Source organism: Trachypithecus francoisi, unplaced genomic scaffold (genome assembly GCF_009764315.1).
Source record: "Trachypithecus francoisi isolate TF-2019V2 unplaced genomic scaffold, Tfra_2.0 Lachesis_group5, whole genome shotgun sequence".
Taxonomy (NCBI): domain Eukaryota; kingdom Metazoa; phylum Chordata; class Mammalia; order Primates; family Cercopithecidae; genus Trachypithecus; species Trachypithecus francoisi.
Genome location: NW_022681470.1, coordinates 83484992 through 83504019, shown reverse-complemented (window position 1 = coordinate 83504019; position 19028 = coordinate 83484992). Strand labels below are relative to the sequence as shown.

At 45.6% G+C, this 19028-nt stretch overlaps 1 long non-coding RNA gene across 1 annotated transcript in view; it reads right to left on the bottom strand.

The window, feature by feature from the left end:
* Positions 1-8906: 8906 nt before the first annotated feature.
* LOC117074586 overlaps positions 8907-19028 on the bottom strand; it is a 13274-nt gene continuing 3152 nt past the window's right edge. Inside the window, exons 2-3 of the long non-coding RNA XR_004433628.1 lie at positions 12057-12096; positions 8907-9785 (exon numbers count right to left, since the gene is read on the bottom strand). This is a non-coding gene — a long non-coding RNA (uncharacterized LOC117074586). The remainder of the gene's footprint in view (positions 9786-12056; positions 12097-19028) is intronic.

The following is a 19028-nucleotide window of genomic DNA, read 5'->3' as shown; positions in this document are numbered from 1 at the left end:
TAAGAACCTGCATGTTCAAGTTGTTATTTTTGTTCTGAATATGTAGATTTTGGCCTGAGTTCTGCTTCCATGAAGCACTATGAATGAATCTCTCTCTCTCTCTCTTTCCCTCCCTCTCACTCATGGAATAGGTCAAGTCATCTCTTGATTACCACTTGAAAATCTGTTATGACCCAAGCTCGGGAATATTGCTTCAACATCGAGGCTTAGGTTTTCTTCAACTTCATTTTCCTTGATAGCACGTTTCCTCTCTCTGTTCTCTTTGCTTTATTCCTGCATCCTTGTTTTGGTTGACTTGGGTTGGTACCACTGTACCAATAATTCACTAAACATAAAACATGTCTTCTCTGAGTCTGTAGCTATGACTGCCTACATTAGTGGGAACTAAAAGAGCTTCAATACTTTTACAGGCCCAGGCAAACATGGATACAGTTATAATTAAGCAGTAAATCACAACAAGATGCTGTTAGAGCATGCCTCAGATGTGTTGGCGAAAGTTGAATATCCTCACCTGCCAGCAGGAAAGAAAAAAAAATGAAAAGCCCAGCCAAGCTTAACCAGACAGGGCTTATACCCAGTGTGATCATAAAGCCACTCCTGGCTTATATTTCCAGGAATGAAAAATCCAATGTACAAAGAGCCAGGGTTATATTACACACCAAATGCTAATTCCCTCTTTAGCCGATCGGGTTAAACCATTTCCTGGTTTGCAAGGGGCAACTTTGATTAGACTAATTGTGAGATTAGAAGTCCCCAGACCTTTATTACTGGCATACCAAAAAAGTACAATTTATTTAAAACAATGACCAAAAAAATCATATATAAAGACTTCATTCCAGACCCTAATTAGAAGGTGTAGGGTTTTTTTTTTTTTTTGACAGAGTTTTGCTCTTGTTGCCCAGGCTGGTGTGCAATGGCCCTATCCTGGCTCACTGCTGCAACCTCCGCCTCCTGGGTTCTAGTGATTCTCCTGCCTCAGCCTCCCGAGTAGCTGGGATTACAGGCATGCACCACCAGGTCAGGCTAATTTTTTGTATTTTTAGTAGAGACAGGGTTTCTCCATGTTGGTCAGGCTGGTCTTGAACTCCCAACCTCAGGTGATCCGCCCATCTCAGCCTCCCAAAGTGCTGGGATTACAGGCATGAGTCACCACGCCCGGCTAGAAGGTGTAGGGTTTTAACCTGGATCTGCCATCAACTAACCGAGTACTTTGGCCTCATTGTACCTTGCTTGGGCCTCGGAGGCTCATTGTTGGTTTTGGTCCCTACACAGCTAATGTCAGTGTGGACAGCCCTTGATTCCCAACTCAGACTTGGAAAACAAGCAAACAAGTACTGGAGCAAGCACCAATTCTCAGTCTCTAACTACCATTTAAGCCCAATTCAGGATATGCTTTCATGGAAGAAGGAGGTCTCGCTTCTGGACAAATATATACATATGTATATTCTATAATATATATAATATATAATTTTTTAGAATGAGTCTCACTCTGTTGTCCAGACTGGAATGCAGTGGTGCAATCTTGGCTCACTGCAACCTCTGCCTCCCAGGTTCAAGCGATTCCCTGAGTAACTGGGATTACAGGCCCCTGCCACCATGCCCGGTGAATTTTTGTGTTTTTTAATAGAGAAAGGGTTTCACAATGTTGATCAGGCTGGTCTCAAACTCCTGACCTCAGGTGATCCACCTGCCTCGGCATCCCAAAGTGCTGGGATTACAGGCATGAGCAACCACGCCTAGCCCTAATTTTTGTATTTTTAGTAGAGCTGGAGTTTCTCCACGTTGACCAGGCTGGTCTCGAACTCCTGACCTCAGGTGATCCACCTGCCTCGGCCTCCTGAAATGCTGGGATTACAGGCGTGAGCCACCATGCCCAGGAAATATATCTGTATGATGTTTCTTGGGCAAATATATCTGAACAACTTGATGACGTCTCCTCCCCAAGCCCCTCCCTAGCACACACAGTGACTTCTACCGAGGCTCAGCTGTTAGCAGCCCCTTAAGCTGGAAGAAGAGATGTAATGAACCAGAGGGAAAAGAGAATCTTTAGTAAGTTATAGTTGAAGTAATACTATAAATCCATGTAAACCATGGGCTAAAAGGCTTTTTGGGATTTGGACTGGGACCTTCACCCACTACCTGTAACCGTATTTTGCTGGAAAATGCTTCCTGAGGTGTACACAACTGGCTTATTGACTTTGGGGTACAAATGCCTCAGTAAATTGCTGACTGTGCCCTCATAATAGAATCTGATTCTGGAAGAGACCTTAGAGATCATATAGTTGAACTCCAGATTTTCCAATGCCTTCTTTTAGGATGTTCTAAGAGATGGGATCAAAGGATTTGTCACAACTATATTGCTCATAATCTGTAACATGTTCTTTAAGTGTGGTCCCCGACTATCTGGCAATGACAGCATCATCTGAGAGCTTGTTATAAATGCAGATTCTCAGGCCTCTCTCCAGACTTACAGAATCAAAAGCTCTGGGAATGGGGCCCACCAATCGGTTTTAACAACTCCTCTGTGTGGTACTAGTTTGAGAGTCACTGGTGTACAGGAAAAACGTATTTATCGAGGGAGAAAGTTGTGGGGAGTTGCTTTATTGTCTACCTTGAGTGTGCTTAATATTAAATATGTGTGTAAGTAGCCATTTTTTGTCCTATCTTTGCAACCTGATTTTTGCATGTGAAAAACAGAAATGACCTCATTTTGCCCCCTCCATCAAAAGCGGGTTGACGATGTCATATTTGAACATTCTCTCTCTACCTGTCTTTGATCTCACGATGGAGCCAAGATTCTGCTCAGAGAAAGGTGCTCCTGCCAGTACCAGGCCTCTCAGCCCTGGGGGTCACCAGGCAAGGTGCTTCTCGTACAATTCAGAAGCAGGCTGGCAAGCTGAGGTAAGGGATTTGACGGCTTGGCCACCACCTGACAGGGAGGAAATCTGCTTGTGCACTCAGGAGTCCTGCCTGGTCCTGCTGGGGAGCTCCCCAACTCGGGAAACACCTGGTCCACATATGGTCAGAGAGCCAGGGCCTCACAAAGCAAGGACAAACATCCTCAATAACCTTCCATGGGCTGTTATCAGAATTAATGGCAAGGCAGGGGCACCCACAGGACTCCGAGCCCTTTCAGAGAAAGGCATAGTATTAAGATTTTTCACAGAAATGCGTGTTTATTACGTGTGGGTGACTTTTTCCTATTTATCTCTCTACTGGACACAGGTTCAACTGGGAGTTCTTGAGGAAAGGGCCATCGCCTCACTTAATATTATATTGCTACGATTCAACCATATTGTTATCTATAGCTATAGTTCATTTGTTTTTTGTTTGTTTATTTTTTTCAGAGCCCACTGAAAGAATAGTTCATTTGTTTTAATTGCTGAATCACATTCCATTGTAGGAATAAAACACAACTTACTCATCTTCTCTCCTCTTGATGGGCATTTGGATTGTTTTGGGGTTTTTGTTACTGTAAACAGGAGACAAGATGTTCCTGTCTGGAAAAAGATCAGTAAGGAGCAACTTAACCTTTTGATAACAAAACCCATTATGAAATATAATAATTAAAGCAATGCAGTACTGGCCTGGGGAGAGACAAACTGACCAATGGAATAGAATGGTATGGTGTGGAACTTTGGCATATGCCAGAGGTAGCATATAAAACCAGTGGGAGGGCCAGGTGTTGTGGCTCGTGCCTGTAATCCCAGCACTTTGGGAGGCTAAGGCAGGAGAATCACTTGAACCTGGGAGGCAGAGGTTGCAGTGAGACAAAATTGCGCCATTGCACTCCAGCCTGGGCAACAAGAGCGAAACTCCGTCCCAGAAAAAAAAAAAAGAAAGAAAGAAAAAAGAAAAGAAAGAACATATAGGTAAATCTTTCAGACCCTGAAGTTGGAAAAGACTTTTTAAATAATACCGAAACAGTTTTTTTTTTTTTTTTTTGAGACGGAGTCTCGCTCTGTCGCCCAGGCTGGAGTGAGTGGTGCGATTTCGGCTCACTGCAAGCTCCGCCTCCCGGGTTCCCGCCATTCTCCTGCCTCAGCCTCCCAAGTAGCTGGGACCATAGGCGCCGCCACCTCGCCCGGCTAGTTTTTTGAATTTTTTTTTTTTTTTTTTGAGACGGAGTCTCCCTGTGTCACCCAGGCTGGAGTGCTGTGGCCGGATCTCAGCTCACTGCAAGCTCCGCCTCCCGGGTTCACGCCATTCTCCTGCCTCAGCCTCCCGGGTAGCTGGGACTACAGGCGCCGCCACCTCGCCCGGCTAGTTTTTTGTAGTTTTTTTAGTAGAGACGGGGTTTCACCGTGTTAGCCAGGATGGTCTCGATCTCCTGACCTCGTGATCCGCCCGTCTCGGCCTCCCAAAGTGCTGGGATTACAGGCTTGAGCCACCGCGCCCGCGGGCCCCTAAACAGTATTTAACTGAAAAGGAAAGACTGATAAATTTGACTATCTTAAAAGTAAGAACATTTTTCACACATAGATTTTTCTGCAAAAAAAATTCCAAGAATAAAGATTATTCTGCTACTCTTAACCACTCCCCAGTAATAAACTTTTTATAACTTGAGATTAGATTTGAATATAAATACAATTGCAGGCTGGGCATGGTGGCACATGTCTGTAATCCCAGCACTTTGGGAGGCCAAATCAGGAGAGTCACTTGAACCTGGGTGGCAGAGGCTGCAGTGAGGCAAGATTGTGCCACTGTACTCCGGCCCGGGTGACAGAGCAAGACACCATCTCAAAAAATAATAATAATAAATAAATACAATTGCAGCTGACTCCATAGTCTTTTTTTTTTTTTTTTTTTTTTTTGAGACAGGGTCTCATTCTGTTGCCCATGCTGGAGCACAATGGCATGATCTTGGCTCACTGCAATCTCGATCGCCTGATCTCCCAGGCTCAGGTGATCCTCCCACCTCAGCCTCCTGAGTAGCTGGGACTACAGGTATGCACCATCACACTCGGCTAATTTTTTTCTTTTTTCTCCTTCCTTCCTTCCCTCCTTCCTTCCTTCCTTCCTTCCTTCCTTCCTTCCTTCCTTCCTTCCTTCCTTTTCTTTCTTTTCTTTCTTTTCTTTCTTTTTTTTTTTGAGACAGAGTCTCGCCCTGTCGCCCAGGCTGAAATGCAATGGCATGATATTGGCTCACTGCAACCTCTGCCTCCTGGGTTCAAGCGATTCTCCTGCCTCAGCCTCCCCAGTGGCTGGGATTACAGGCGCATGCAACCATGCCAGGCTAATTTTTTGTATCTTTAGTAGAGACGGAGTTTCACCATGTTGGCCAGGCTGGTCTCAAACTCGTGTCCTCGTGATCTGCCCTCCTCAGCCTCCCAAAATGCTGGGATTACAGGCATGAGCCACCATGCCCGGCCTCGGCTAAGTTTTGTATTTTTTGCAGAGATGGGGTTTCGCCATGTTGTCCGGGTTACATAGTCTTAAAGAGAATCATTCTTTCCCCCAAACTGCAGTAACATTGGTGCCAAATCACCCTCTTCTCTTGACCTGGTTCATCTTAACCAAGTGTTCCCTTCTTGCTTCCTGCTTCCTCTTTCACCCCACTTAGAATAGAAACATCAGGCCTTTACTGGCTGGAAACCATAATGGGAGAAAAAAGTCAAAATATGCTGAAATAAAACATAAGTGGGACATTATCCTCACCCAAAGATAAAAATTTGAAGTTACCAACAATAAAGAAGCTAATGGAAATTAATTAATATTCCTTCCTCAAATATTTATTTGAGCATCAACTCTCTCTTAGACACCGTGCTAGAAGCTAGAAATAGAAACATAAGATGAAGCCGGGCACAGTGGCTCAGCCACCGTGATTACTCACAGCACTTTGGGAGGCTGAGGTGGGTGGATCACTGAGATCAGGAGTTCAAGACCAGCCTGGCCAACATGGTGAAACCCCATCTCTACTAAAAATACAAAAATTAGCCGGACGTGGTGGCGCATGCCTCTAATCCCAGGTACTGGGAAGGCTGAAGCAGGAGAATCACTTGAACCTAGGAGGCAGAGGGTGCAGTGAACTGACATCATGCCATTGCACTCCAACCTGGGAGACAAGAGCAAAACTCTGTCTCAGAAAAAGAAAAGAAAAAAAAAGGAAACATCAGATGCAATCTCTGTCCTAAAGGAAGACAAGGAGATGCTAGGGCCAGTGTGCTTGGCACTGTGTTAGACTTCTATAACGTCCCAGCAGAGCACACAGGAAGGGATGGGCAGTGATAGCAGGGAGAGTGGGGAAAGTTGGGGAAAGGAAGGGATAGGAGAAGCTTGAAAGGTCCAATTTGAGCAAGGACATGAAGGTGTGAATAAGCAGCTGAACACAGAGAAGCACAGGTAGTCAGCGTGGCTGAAGCATAGGGTCCCAGCAGGGAGACTGCGTGAGAACCAAGACACAGCATTAGGCAGAGGCCGGTTTGGGTGTTTGAACTTTCTTCAGAAGCTAAAGGGTGCCACTAAAGAGTTTCAAACACAGGAGTGGCATTATTATTATTATTATTATTGAGACAGTTTTGCTCTTGTTGCCCAGGCTGGGGTGCAGTGGCACAATTTCAGCTTACTGCAACCTCCACCGCCCGGGTTCAAACGATCCTCCTGCCTCAGCCTCCCAAGTAGCTGGGATTACCGGCATGTGCCACCACGCCCAGCTAATTTTGTACTTTTAGTAGCGACAGGCTTTCACCATATTGGCCAGGCTGGTCTCGAACTCCTGACCTCAGGTGATCCATCTACCTCAGCTTCCCAAAGTGTTGGGGTTACAGGTGTGAGCCACCGTGCCCATCCAGGAGTGGCATAATTATATTTGGTTTTAGGGAGATCAGTATGGCTGCAGTGTGCAGTGTGGCGGAAGGGTTTGAGGATAGTGGTAGGAAGTTCACCCAGACCAGAGCCCATGGTGGCTGAAACACAGAGTTAGCTTCAGGAGAGGAAGGGCAGGGAGAAAGAAGTGAAGGAATTGGATGTTGACTAGATTTGGGAGATAACAAAGCATGGGATCTAGGATGACTCCGTTTTAGACACCCAGGTGGATAGATGGTGGTACCACTCACTGAATTAGGGAATATAAAAGCTAAAGCAAGTTTATGGGGAAGATAATTAATCTTGAGATACATATGGAATATCCAGATGGCAGAGCCAGAGAGCTGAGAAAGAGGCCCACCATGGCATGCTGCGGAGTCATGGCAAGGAAAGGGGCAGGGCAAGCCCAGAGAAACCTCCGCAGAACCTGGCTGGGAGCGGGGGATTGACAGTCCGAAGAGACAAAGGGCACAGAGGGTGTTTTTTTGGGGCGGGGGTAGGACAGGGTCTTGCTGTGTCACCAGGGTTTGAGTACAGTGGTGTGATCATAGCTCACTGTAGCCTCAAACTCTGGGGCTCAAGGAATCCTCCCACCTTAGCCTCCCAAGTAACTGGAACCACGGATGCATGCCACGCCTGGCTAATTTTGTAATTTTTTGTAGACATGGGGTCTTGCTGTGTGACCAGGCTGATCTAGAACTCCTGGCCTCAAGTGATCTTCCAGCCTCAGCCTCCCAAAGTGCTGGGATTATAGGCATAAGCTACCATGCCCAGCCAAGGCTGGTTTTTAAGTTTAAGATGTGTGAAACATAAATATGTATGCAGATTGTGAAAAAGAAGTCAGTAGAACTGGAATATTTGATGGAGAAATCCCATCTTTATGTCTTACATCTTGTGGATATTGAACTTTCAAAGAAAAGGTAATGGTATTTGTAGGAAGCCATTCTTACTCTAAAATAAATCCTAGACAGTGTCAAAATTATAGCATAGTCCCTCTTGCCTCATCAACAGCAAACAATGCTTTTGATGCATAAACAAGGTATATATCCAAAATTGCAAAAATGACACAAAGGAATGTAACTTAGAATGGCAGGCGCAGGCCTAATGTCTTCATCTGCATCTGTGTTCCACTAATATAACAGCATCCAGCCCTTCTCATTGGGCTTTTCTATTTGGGCGGGATCTGTGATACAATCACACAGGCATTTTCCAGATTTATGCAGATAATACAGAATATCATTATAAATTCATGACCTAGGCATTGACTGGCTGCACATGGAACCCAGATATAGAAAGGGAAAGGCAAAGAAAAGGAACCTGGCAAGGAGTACATTGAAGATGAAGACACACTGGAAACGTTCCCACCCAAGCCTTCCCACTCGGCACTCAGTAGTGGGTGATTATGAAGGTTTCTGGCAGGAAGAGGACACTCAAGGAGATTGACCAAATGTCTCATTTTTCCTCCTCCCTGATCTTCTACCTTCTGGACTGTGCTTTGTCTTTGAGAATACCAGATACCCATGAGTAAAAAGGGAGCCATTTAGTCATTCTGCTTCCTCAGGGTCTCCTGCCCTTTTCCTTCATTTGCTGCCATTGTCTGCAGGCCTTCATCTCCTCTGGACCTTGGCAGTAGCCCGACTGATCTTTATGCTGTGGAATCACTCAGACCCGAGTTGAAATCTTGGCTCTGATACCTTATCGCTGTGTGACCTACGTTAAGTCTCTTCACCTTTCTGAGTCTGTTTCCACATTTGTAAAATAGAGATGGCTACTCAATAAATGGTGACTAGTATTGCTGTTATTTATGCCTTCAATCTCCCTCCAGGGTTCTTTTTCTTTTTTTTTTTTTTCTCTTTTTTTTTTTTTTTTTTTTTTTGAGGCAGAGTTTCACTCTTGTCACCTAGGCTGGAGTGCAATGGTGTAATCTTGGCTCCCTGCAACCTCCACCTCCCAGGTTCAAGTGATTCTCCTGCCTCAGCCTCCCAAGCAGCTGGGATTACAGGCACGTGCCACCATGCCCGGCTAATTTTTGTATTTTTGTAGAGACAGGATTTCACCATGCGGGCCAGGCTGATCTTGAACTCCTGACCTCAAGTAATCTACCAACCTTTGCCTCCCAAGTGCTAGGATTACAGATGTGAGCCAAGTAATCTGCCTGCCTCTGCCTCCCAAAGTGCTAGGATGACAGACGTGAGCCGCCACGCCTGGCCCCCAGGGTTATTTTTCTAAAGCACAGATCTGACCGTGTCTCCTTTCTGTTCAAAACCTGCTGTGGTTTCTCCTTCCTAACGGAGTGAGGTCCAGATGTCTCAGCCAGGCTGCCTCTTCAGCCATTATCTTCCATGCTTTCACCCTTTCCCCTGCCATGTATGCTCTCGCAGTAATGTCAGACTTCTTTCCACTCCTTGAATGAACCCTGTGCTCGTCCTCGGTGCCTTTCTATTAAGTGCATCTGTGTGTCTGTCATCAACGCTTTTATTTTTTAACCTGATCAACCTATCCAATGCATACCCATTCAAAACCCCAATTCTTTGTCTCTCTCTCTCCCCTAAGTGCCTTTGGGATGTAGTTTGTGTGTGCCTGTGTGTCTGTTATAGCATTTACTGGTCTGAGACATTTCAAGAATGATTTTTTATTTATTATGGTTTTAGAACATCTGGAGAGTAGGCCCTTACCTTTTTTATCCTGGTATCTCTCTGTCAAATTCCCTCCCTCTCATCCCTCTTTTCCTGCACTTAGGAGGTAAGAAATAAATGGTTGTTAAATTGAATTGAACAAGCCACTCATGCTGCAGGTCTCTAAATCTTTAGAGTGAGCTGTGATGATACAGAGCTTCATCTTTACACAGTGAATTCCTTTGTGGTTATTGGCTCTGCACGTTAGCATAAAGAGGACACATAGTGTAGCTGTGTTCAGTAATTACCTTATCCTCCAGGTGGAAGAAGGAGGGGAGACTTAGCTCATCACGTCAGTCTTAACAACTAGAAAAAAAGATACAGTAAAGTGGATTTTGATGGTGTGTGGAGAAAAAAGAGTATGGGTGTTTATGAATTAAAATGAACTGAGCTCTGGACGGGCATGGTAGCTCACGCCTGTTATCCCAGCAGTTTGGGAGGCCAAGGTGGGCAGATCACCTGAGGTCAGGAGTTCAAGACCAACCTGACCAACAGCAGGTGCCTGTAATCCCAGCTACTTGGGAGGTTGAGGTAGAAGAGTCGCTTGAACCCGGGAGGCAGAGGTTGCTGTGAGCTGAGATCTTGCCATTGTGCTCTAGCCTGGTGACAGAGTGAGGCTCCGTCTCAAAAAAAAAAAAAAAGAAAAGAAAAGAACTGAGCTCTATAATATACTAAGGAATTGAAGGCAGTGCCTCTGTAAGCTGCATCTCTGGTTTTTTGTTTAGAAACTCTGTAGTTAATCTATAGTTCCTTACTTCAATCTCAGACTTTTTTGAATACCAATCTTAGGGCATACTGTTAGGTGTGACTTGAAAAGAAGTTCCATAGTCAAATAAGTTTGCAAAATACTGGAATAAACAGAAAACAAAACTTCTCAGGGCTTTTATTATGTTAATTCATGAATCTCCGAAAGAGGGCATATGGTATGGGAGTTGTTACAGAATGAATGTTTGTGTCTCTGCCAAATTCGATTTTTTTTTTTTTTTTTTTTGAGGCGGAGTCTCGCTCTGTCGCCCAGGCTGGAGTGCAGTGGCCGGATCTCAGCTCACTGCAAGCTCCGCCTCCCAGGTTGACGCCATTCTCCTGCCTCAGCCTCCCCAGTAGCTGGGACTACAGGCGCCCGCCATCTCGCCCGGCTAGTTTTTTTTTGTATTTTTAGTAGAGACGGGGTTTCACCGTGTTAGCCAGGATGGTCTCGATCTCCTGACCTCGTGATCCGCCCGTCTCGGCCTCCCAAAGTGCTGGGATTACAGGCTTGAGCCACCGCGCCTGGCCCGATTTTTTTTTTTTTAAGAGATGGGGTCTCACTCTATTGTCCAGGCTGGAGTGCACTGGCACCATCATAACTCACTGCAACCTCAAACTCCTTGCCTCAAGCAATCCTCCTGCCTTAGCCTCCTGGGATAACAGGCTCAAGCCATCATGATTGGCTCAAATTCACATATCGAAGCCCTAACCCCCAGTGTGATGGTATTAGGAGAGGCAGCCTTTGGGAGGTAATTAGGGTTAGAGAAGTTAGGATGAAGCTCTCATGATGGGATTAGTGCCCTTATCAGAAGAGGTAGAGACTGCATCTTGCTCTCTCTCTCTCTTCCCCCATCTGGACATGCCAGTGAAAAGGCATCCGTCTATAAGCCAGGAAGATGGCCCTCACCAAGAACTGAATCTGCCAGCACCTAGATCATAGGACTTTCCAGTCTCTAGAACTATGAGAAATAAATATCTGTTGTGTAAGTTACCTGGTATGTCTGTCTTTCTCTTTCTTTCTCTCTCTTTCTTTCTTTCTTTTCCTTTCTCTCTCTCTCTCTCTCTCTCTCTCTCTCTCTCTCTCTCTCTCTCCTCTCTCTCTCTCTCTCTCTCTCTCCTCTCTCTCTCTCTCCCTCCCTCCCTCTCTCTCTCTTTTCTGAAACAGTCTCGCTCTGTCGCCCAGGCTGGAGTGCAGTGACACGATCTCAGCTCACGGCAACCTCCGCTTCCTGGGTTCCAGTGATTCTCCTGCCTCAGCCTCCCAAGTAGCTGGGATTACAGGCGGGCGCCACCGCACCCTGCTAATTTTTGTATTTTTAGTAGAGACAGGGTTTTACCATGTTGGCCAGGATGGTCTTGAACTCCCAACCTTAAGTGATCCTCTCACCTCGGCCTCCCAAATTTCTGGGATTACAGGCGTGAGCCACTGCACCTGGCCTGGTATGGTATTTTGTTATAGCAACCCAAGTCAGACTAACACAGGAATGTTCTCAAATGTATTTGAAAATGGAATTCTTTTCTAACAGTGCATTGTGGTCTAGTGTTTTCTGGAGTGCAGTTTGGGAGATACTGCTCTGATTTAACCTTCATAGAATCTGGAGCCTGTATATATATTTGTTTCATCTCCTAACAGCAGCACATGATGCGCATTATTCCTTTCCTTCTATCAATGTCCAGAGGACTTCAACAGTGACTATGCATTTCATGTTCTTTATGAATCCTTTACATAGCCCAGATACATGGATTCTAGAATTCTCGTAAATATTCAAAGGAAAACCCTCTACTAATTTATGGAAGATGAGATAATTTTTGTATCATTCCTATCCTTACCTTCTTATCCCGAATGACGTAGGTTGTCTGTATTCAAAGGCTACAAGTAATTAAAAAGAAAAGTGATGTATTTTAATTAAATGTCACGTTATACTAACAGGGAGGAAATTGTTTATTTGTACATAAAGCAGCTTGTCTTACCCCCTATCTGAAATACATTAGAATATAAAAATTATCAGCTGGGCGCAGTGGCGCACGCCTGTAATTCCAGCACTTTGGAGGCCGAAGTGGGTGGATCACTTAGGTCAGGAGTTTGAGACCAGCCTGGCCAACATGGTAAAACCCTGTCGCTACTGAAAATACAAAAAATTAGCAGGGCGTGGTGGTATGCACCTGTAATCCCAGCTACTCGGGAGGCTGAGGCAGGAGAATCACATAAACCCATGAGGCGGAGGTTGCAGTGAGCTGAGATCGAGCCATTGCATTCCAGCCTGGATGACAGAATGATCTCAAATAAATAAATAAAATAAAAATAAAAAATATTTGGAGGTGTGCCTAAACAGCTAAGACCTTCACTGTCTGGAACTTTTAGAAAACCTGCTATTCTGGATAGCTAAGATTCCCTGATTGTTAGGGTTTAACCCATAAATTCACAAATATTCAAAATTCTTCCCTTTTTGGTGAACTTCTCCTTTTTTGTTTTTGAGACAAAGTCTTGCTCTTGTCCCCCAGGCTGGAGTGCGATGGCGCGATCTCAGCTCACTGCAACTTCCGCCTCCGAGGTTCAAGCGATTCTCCTGCCTCTACCCCGCCAAGTAGCTGGGATTACAGGTGCCTGCCACCATGCCCGGCTAATTTTTGTATTTTTAGTTGAGACGGGGTTTCACCATGTTGGCCAGGCTGGTCTCGAACTCCTGACCTCGGGTGATCCACCTGCCTCGGCCTCCCAAAGTGCTGGGATTACAGGCATGAGCCACCATGCCCGGCCAACTTTTTCTAAAATGTGTTTCGTGCCGCCTTGTCATCATAACTAGAAAACACTGAACATAACTGAGCCTTTCCATTAGACTCGGGATATGGGAATCCCTTTAGGGCCTATTGTGGTGCGTCGCATTGTTTGACCCAATAGAATCTTTTCCCCAATGGTGGTGATTTGGAGTTCCTTCTCTGCGTTGATTTTGTTTTCCTTTCTCCCTTCCCTTCCCTTCCCTTCCCTTCCCTTCCCTTCCCTTCCCTTCCTTCCCTCCCCTCCCCTCCCCTCCCCTCCCCTCCCCTCCCCTCCCCTTTCCTGCCTCTCTCTTTCTTTTTCCTTTTCCTTTCTTTTCTTCTTCTTCTTTTTTCTTTTTTTTTTTTTTTGAGACAGGGCCTCACTCTGTCACCCAGGCTGGAGTGCAGTGGCATGATCATGGCTTACTGCAGCCTTGACCTCCCAGGCTCAAGCCATCCTCCCACCTCAACCTCTGGAGTAGCTGGGACTACGGGCATGCACCACCACACCCAGCTAGTTTTTTTGTATTTTTAATAGAGACAGAGTTTCGCCATGTTGGTCAGGCTGGTCTCAAACTCCTGGTCTGGGATTACAGGTGTGGGCCACCACACGGGCCTGATTTTTGTCTTTAAATACAGGCAGTGGCTCACGCCTGTAATCCCAACACTGTGGGAGGCTGAGGCAGGCAGGTCACTTGAGGTCAGGAGTTCAAGACCAGTCTGGCCAACATGGTGAAACCCCATCTCTACTAAAAATACAAAAGTTAACTAGGTCCAGTGGCGGGTGCCTGTAATCCCAGCTACTCAGGAGGCTGAGGCAGGAGAATCACTTGAACCTGGGAGGTGGAGGTTGCAATGAGCCAAGATTGCATCACTGCACTCCAGCCTGGGCGACAGAGAGACTCTGTCTCAAAAATAAAATAAAATAAAATAAAATAAAATAAAATAAAATAAAATAAAATAAAATAAAATAAGATAAAATAAAATCACTCTGGTAGGCAGCTCTTATTTCTTATTCTTGTCCCCAGGCCAGCCTCTTGCAGCCCCCATGTTGCTCTCTTCTCTTCCTATCTCCTTACTAATTTTCTGCAGACTGTCAAGCAGACCACCATGGAATCTATTTTAGAATCTTTTATTTTATTTTATTTGAGACAGGGTCTTGCTCTGTCACCAAGGTTGGAGTGCAGTGATGCAATCTTGTCTCACTGCAACCTCAACCTCTCAAGCTCAAGTGATCCTCCTACCTCAGCCTCCTGAGTACCTGGGACCACAGGTGTGTGCCACCTTGCCCAGATAATTTTTGTATTTTTTTGTAGAGACAAGGCTTTGCCATGTTGTCCAGGCTGGTCCTGAACTCCTGGACTCAAGTGATTATCCCACCTCAGCCTCCCAAAGTGTTTGGATTACAGGTGTCAGCCACCATGCATGGCCTAGAATATTTTTTAAAACAAGAAGGGCCTAGAATTCTATAAGAAAATTATACAGACATTAACTGTTCAGAGGCCATTGCACTTATTTCTATTTTTACTTTTTAAAAATGTTTTTCAGGGTGCTACAGTGGCTCATGCCTGTAATCCCAACACTTTGGGCGGCTGAGGTGGGAAAATCACTTGAAGCCAGAAGTTCAAGACCAACTTCTATAAAAAACCTCTATAAAAATGTTTTTAAAATTTACAAAGCAAGACCTTGTCTCTACAAAAAAAAAAAAAAATTAAAAATAAAGAAGGTAGCCGGGCGCGGTGGCTCAAGCCTGTAATCCCAGCACTTTGGGAGGCCGAGACGGGCGGATCACGAGGTCAGGAGATCGAGACCATCCTGGCTAATACGGTGAAACCCCGTCTCTACTAAAAAAAAATACAAAAACTAGCCGGGCGAGATGGCAGGCGCCTGTAGTCCCAGCTACTCGGGAGGCTGAGGCAGGAGAATGGCGTAAACCCGGGAGGCGGAGCTTGCAGTGAGCTGAGATCCGGCCACTGCACTCCAGTCCGGGCAACAGAGCGAGACTCCGCCTCAAAAAAAAAAAAAAAAAAAAAAAAAAAAAAAATAAAGAAGGTAGCTGGATGTGGTGGTGTACACCTGTGGTCCCAGCTACTTGGGAGACTAAGGCAGGAGGATTGCTTGAGGCTACGAGTTTGAGCCTGAGTCAACCTTTGAGTGGGCCACTGCCCACTCCAGCCTGGGTGGCATAGTGAGACCCTCTTTTCCTTTTCCTTTTTTCTCTCTTTCTTTCTTTCTTTCTTTCCTTCCTTCCTTCCTTCCTTCCTTCCTTCCCTCCCTCCCTCCCTCCCTCTGTCTTTCCCTTCTTTCCCTCCCCTCCCCTCCCCTCCCCTCCCCTCCTCTCCTTTCTTTCCTTTCCTTGACAGTCTGGCTCGGTCACCCACACTGGAATGCAGTAGTGCGATCGCAGCTTACTGCAACCTCAGCCTTAGACTGTCCTGCCTCAGGTTCCTAAGTAGCTGGGACTACAGATGTGCACCACCACACCCAGCTACTTTTTGTATTTTTAGTAGAGATGGGGCTTAGCTATGTTGTCCAGGCTGGTCGTGAACTCCTGACCTCAAGTGATCCACCCATCTTGGTCTCCCAACGTGCTGGGATTACAGACATGACTGACCATGCCTGGCCAAGACCCTGTTTCAAAAAAACAAAAATGTATTCCGGATAGGTGAGTTAACCAGAATGCTGGGTTATTCAAATAAATTTGGTAAACTTATTCAAAGCTGAATCCTAATTCAATTGCCCAATGACCCCTGACCTTTTATATTATCTTATTTTTAAATTTTTTTCAGAAATAGTGTTTTGTTATATTGCTCAGGCTGGACTTGAACTCTTGGGTTCAAGTGATCCTCCTACTTCAGCTTCCACTCCCAACTTTTTATTTTAATTTATTTTTTCCTTTCTCTCTCTCTCTCTCTCTCTTTCTCTCTCTCTCTCTCTGTCTTTCCTTCTCTCTCTCTCTCAATGGAGTCTTGCTGTGTCACCAGGCTGGAGGACAGTGGCGCGATCTTGGCTCAATGCAACCTCCCCCTGCTGGATTCAGGTGAGTCTCCTGCCTCAGCCTCCCGAGTAGCCGGGACCACAGGTGCGCGCCACCATGCCCAGCTAATTTTTGTAATTTTAGTAAAGGCGGGGTTTCACCATGCTGGCCAGGATGGTCTCAATCTTTTGACCTCCTGATCCGCCTGCCTCGACCTCCCAAAGTGCTGGGATTACAGGCGTGAGCCACCGCGCCTGGCATTTTTGTTCCTTTGAGATGGAGTTTTGCTCTCGTTGCCCAGGCGCAATGGTGCGATCTCGGCTCACTGCAACCTCCACCTCCCGGGTTCAAGCGATTCTCCTGCCACAGCCTCCCAAGTAACTGGGATTACAGGCGTGCACCACCATACCTGGCTAATTTTGTATTTTTAGTAGAGATAGGGTTTCACCATGTTGGCCAGGCTGGTCTCGAACTCCTGACCTCAAGTGATCCACCTGCCTCGGCCTCCCAAAGTGCTGGGATTACAGGCGTGAGCCACGGTGCCCGGCCAGCCCCTGACTTTTTAATTGATAGAGCACAACACCTTCTATTTTAGAAATCTCAAAGAAGGCTGAGCACGGTGGCTCACGCCTGTAATCCCAGCACTTTGGGAGGCCGAGGCAGGTGGATTGTCTGAGGTCGGGAGTTTGAGACCAGCCTGGCCAACATGGTAAACCCCATCTTTACTGAAAATACAAAAATTAGCCAGGTGTGGTGGCACACGTCTGTAATCCCAACTATTTGGGAGACTAAGGCAGGAGAATCACTTGAACTCGGGAGGCTGAGCTTGCAGTAAGTCGAGATAGCACCACTGCACTCCAGCCTGGGTGACACAGCTAGACTCTATCTCAAAAAGAAAAGAAAAGAAAAGAAATCTCAAAGGATTCACAATTTGGAAGTCTGGCCACATCCTGTGGTAGATATGTAAATTCTACCAATAGTCATAGTCATAACTCGTCAACCATTCAGAAACAAATGTGTAAAATAGTCAGATGAGCTTCCTGAGTTCACACAGCAAAACATCCGGGGAATAAGAGGCATTTGACTTTTAGTCAGTCCCTATTTTCAAAATAACATTTCCTCTTTGGTTGCACAGCTAAATTTAAATAAAATAATGAAAGATATTTATTTATTTGAGACAGAGTCTCGTTCTGTTGCCCAGGCTGGAGTGTAGTGGTGCAATCTCGGCTCACTGCAACCTCTGCCTCCCGGGTTCAAGCGATTCTTGTGCCTCAACCTCCCAAGTAGCTGGGACTACAGGCATGCACCTCCATGCCTGGCTAATTTTTGTACTTTTAATAGAGAGGGGTTTCGCCATGTTGGCCAGGCTCGAACTCTTGACCTTAAGTGATCTGCCCACCTCAGCCTCCCAAAGTGCTGGGATTACAGACGTGAGCCACCGTGCCCAGCCAAAAGTTATTTATTTATAATATACTCAGTTAGTGGATATGATGATTAATTTTACGTCAACTTGCTTGGGCCATCAGGTGCCCAGATGTTTGGTCTAACATGATTCTGGGTGTTCCTGTGGGGTGTTTTTGGATGAGGCTAACATTTGAATCAGTAGACTGAGTAAGGCAGGTTGCCTCCCCTAATGTAGGTGGACCTCATCCAATCAGTTGCAGGCCTGAATAGAACAAAATGGTTGACACTTCCCCCAGTAAAGGAGAACTCCTCCTACCTGACTCCTTTTGAACTGAGACATCAGCTTTTTCCTGCCTTTGGACTTGAGGACTTGACCTAAAACATAGACTCTTTCTTAATTTTCCAGTCTGCTGGCCTTCTTGTGGGAACTACACCATTAGCTCTCCTGGGTCTCCAACTTGCAAACTCACCCCGCAGCTCTTGGGACTTGTCAGCCTCCATAATCATGTGAGCCAATTCCTTATTCTCTATCTATGTATTTATTGATCTATCTGTCTATTCATCCATCCATTCATCCTATTGGTTCTGTTTCTCTGGAAAACCCTAACAGACTGACATTACACTAATGTTAACTAATTAAACTACCCCCAAAGACCTATCACTTCTCCAGCAAGAAAATCCCCTTTTGAAATGCTTGGCTATACAGAATTCAAACAGGACCATGGATTTTTATTGACCAGAGAGAAATCAAGTTCAATGTTGAAAAAAATTCTAGTACTGAGATACTAAATTTCTGGAAGATAGGCACTATGCTAGTTTTGCTTTATAGTTTTAGTACCGTGAATAATATAGAAATTATTTTTTTAATGAAACAACATTGTTTGATGGTGATGATAAGAGTAATGATAACCAGTAGGACTTCATAAGTTAGTGTTGTCATGATGATGCAAACAAGGTAATATCTAGAGCAACTGGGAGTGATAGAATTTATTGGCAGAAGTCCACTCTGAAGGACGGTCCTTTTGTCTTGCTGATACTACAAAGAGGTGGGCTTCTATACTCAGCACTGACTGTGAGGCCAGCTTTTTATCTCTGCTCTGCACCTCTACCCTAGTGTTCTTTTCTGCCCTCTCATGCTCCTTTCCAGTGTCAGTGCTGAACACAACCCTTCTCTGCCTCTCAACTCCACCTCACCATTGTCCTGTTTTCTTCCATCCAATAAGGAAGGAGGGCGGAGCTGTGCCTTCCCTGGCAGCCAGCATCTTGGGGCTTGCTTCAGGCTCCACCTCCCACACTATCCACCACCTGCTGTGGACTACACAGCTCTCATCCAGATGCTGTTTTTCCATCCTAGGAGCTGACCTCATGGTCCCTGGGGCTGGAGCCATCTATAAGGCGACACTTGCCAATTTGGGAGTTTATGGCAGTTTTGTGTTTCTGGCACAGGAGTCAGCCTGTCCCATTGTCTTTTGTCATAAATAAGGTATTAGCAACCACTTTTCCTCTCTGTGCACAAACATGGCTGAAAACACAGAAGTGCGACTTGTATGTCACACATGGATATAGATTCACTAGTTTAGGAGTGTGGCTGCTGTCTATGGAAATTGCCAGCACACAGTTCTGCTTCCTGTTCTTGCAGACCAGCATGACATTTGGCTCAACTG